At 33.0% G+C, this 2,704-nt stretch overlaps 1 long non-coding RNA gene across 1 annotated transcript; it reads right to left on the reverse strand.

Moving 5' to 3' along the window:
* Window positions 1-1,375: 1,375 nt before the first annotated feature.
* LOC147386774 (uncharacterized) lies at window positions 1,376-2,076 on the reverse strand. Its single transcript, XR_015172019.1, has 2 exons — window positions 2,018-2,076; window positions 1,376-1,641 (listed from the first exon to the last, which is right to left on the reverse strand). It is a non-coding gene; the product is annotated as an uncharacterized LOC147386774 (long non-coding RNA).
* Between the last annotated feature and the right edge of the window lie 628 nt (window positions 2,077-2,704).

The following is a 2,704-nucleotide window of genomic DNA, read 5'->3' on the forward strand; positions in this document are numbered from 1 at the left end:
AAAAAGGGGAAGATGTTGAAGGAAATTAATGCCACATTAATTTGTTTAATCCCAAAGGAAGAGAATGCCAATTGCCACGAAAAATATAAACCCATTGCCCTTTGCAACTTTATCTACAAAATCATTTCCAAATTACTAGCAAATATGTTAGCCATCTGTCTTCTTGATATTATTTCTCCTAATCAATTGACTTTTGTTAAGGGAAGAAAAATCCAAGACAATATTCTTCTTGCCCATGAAATGTCCATAATTTTCATAGCTCAAAATCTCCTGAAACCTTTTGTGGCAAAATTGATATTAGGAAAGCCTACAATTATTTTTCCTTATAAATTTTTTTTAATTGAATATAGCAGCGGCTTTGAAAATCCGCCAGTAAAAATTGAATTTTTTAATATAAAAAATTCTATTAATGTGATGCACTTTATCAATTAATTTTAAATTGAATATAGCGACGGCTCAGGATATTCGCCACTATAAAATGAATTTTTTAAATATTTAGTAAAAAAGAATGTAACAGCGGTATAATTTTGCCGCCATTAAAAAATCAATTTTTATTTTGTTATTTTTTTTTAAGTATAAAAATATTTTTAATTGAATATAACAGCGGATTATTATTGCCGCCGCTATAGAATAAATTTTTTAAATATTTCATTTTTATGAGATTTAATATAGGAGCGGATCCATTTTGCCGCCGTTAAAAATTAATTTCTTTCATTAATGATGTTTTTTAAATTAATATAGCAGCGGATTGGTAGAGCCGCCACTAAAAAAATAGTTGTTTTAGTAAAAAAATTAGTATAGCAGCGGATATTTGGATCCGCCACTAAAAAATAGTTGTTTTTGTAAAAAAAAATTAAAATAGCAGCGGAGATGTAGATCCGTCACTAAAAAAATAGGTTTATTAGTATAAAAAAAATAATATAGCAGCGGTTTGCTAGATCCGCCGTTAAAAAAAATAGTTGTTTTTGTTAAAAAATTAATGTAGCAGCGGAGATGTAAATCCGTCACTAAAATGGTGTATTAGTGAAAAATAAAATAATATAGCAGCGGTTTTTTAGATCCGCCGCTAAAAAAATAGTTCTTTTTCACATTATAAGGGCGGATTGTTTGGTCCGCAGCTATACTTCATTCCCCAAACCCCGACCAAATTTGGCGCAAAAGTTTTTAGCGGTAATTTTGGAGGATAAAGGTTCAAAAGTTCAGCCATGTTCTCCTTTCTTCTTCTCATTCTCTCCATTTCTTTGAAATCCATAAATCTTGGAGTTTAATCCGTTCGTTTTTCCACTCGAGTCTCGTTGGAGTTTCAGTCGACCCTTCTTCTGTTTAGAGGCTTCGTCGGCCCTTGATTTCATCGTTTTTTGTAGCGCCAGCTTCGTGTAGCACCGGCTTCGTGTAGCACCAGCTTCGTGGTCGCTGTCGTGAAGGTTGACGCCGGATTGTTTAGCCACCATATCTGGCCTGTACCGCCAGGAGCGGAGGGAGGGACTTGAACCCTCAACCTCAGTCTTCAATTTCGATTCAGATCTCAGGTATTCTTTTGATGTTGAACTTCTACATGTATGTTACCTTATCTCAATAAGGTCCATGTACAGGATGAACATATTCCATAAATGGGATACTCCATATTATGCTTAATGAAACCTAAAAATGGAAAGATCTTAAATGAGAGTGGTTAACTTATTTGAATTAGAAGTCACAATTTTAGAAAGATCAGGATTAACTGTGTTCCTTTTTTGTTTTTATTTTTGGAAGATTTGATTTGTCTATTTAAAGGGAAGGATTATAGATTTCATTGGGGAAGAAAAGGCATGTAGTTGGTGGTTTGATTCATGACAAACTCAGTAAACAAATCTTTCACTTTCTTTTCCTTTTTCTTAATTGTGTTTGTTTACATATGACTGATTGAACTGATATCAATCAGAGAACTAATCAGGGATATTGATGGCATCCCAACTGTTTGAGATATAGTGTAACAGAAATTGAAGAAAAACTTAATGAGAAACAAAAGAAGGCATACTTTGAGATATTCTTTGTGGGCCACCCCAATATGTGAGATTTGAAAACATTTCCATACCTGTTATGTGAGGGCACAAAAAAAAGATACCAAAATTAATGAAAATTATAATGTAAGATAAGGAAACTTCAAGAAAAATTAGTCATTTTGTTTGAGAATTTTCAGAATTAAAATAGATAGAAGACCCAATAGAACTTCTCTTTAGTATAATATTGGCTGGTTTTATACATATATATCTTACATGGGTTTGTCATGCAAATCTATTAATTAAAAAAAAATTAAAATAAATAAATAAATATTCCATGTTTAATAGCATGTTAAGCAAACTAAAGCTGGTGTAGACTAGAAGAGACAATAAGCCAAGGTAACACTTGTATGAGTGAAGAGAAACCCCTCATACAACACAAGTCAATCAACTGTTATGCTTTCGGGTCAAATTGCTGATGTGTTCGCAACCATATTTGCTGGAGAATTGGTACATTTAAAACTTAATATATCACATAGATGCACACCTATCAATATTGATTTACTTTTATGTATTCCCTTACTGTCGCATATGCATACATGATGTGTGCATTATTTTTTATTTGTTTGAGAACTATAGTGATAGTAGCGACCCACCAGGGGACGGTGGAGTTGGCACAAGGCATTGGACTTCTTGTCCAAGGTCGTGAGTTCAATACCACTCCC

The sequence above is a fragment of the Akebia trifoliata genome, chromosome 14, assembly GCF_017979445.1.
Source record: "Akebia trifoliata isolate Shusen 1 chromosome 14, ASM1797944v1, whole genome shotgun sequence".
Taxonomy (NCBI): domain Eukaryota; kingdom Viridiplantae; phylum Streptophyta; class Magnoliopsida; order Ranunculales; family Lardizabalaceae; genus Akebia; species Akebia trifoliata.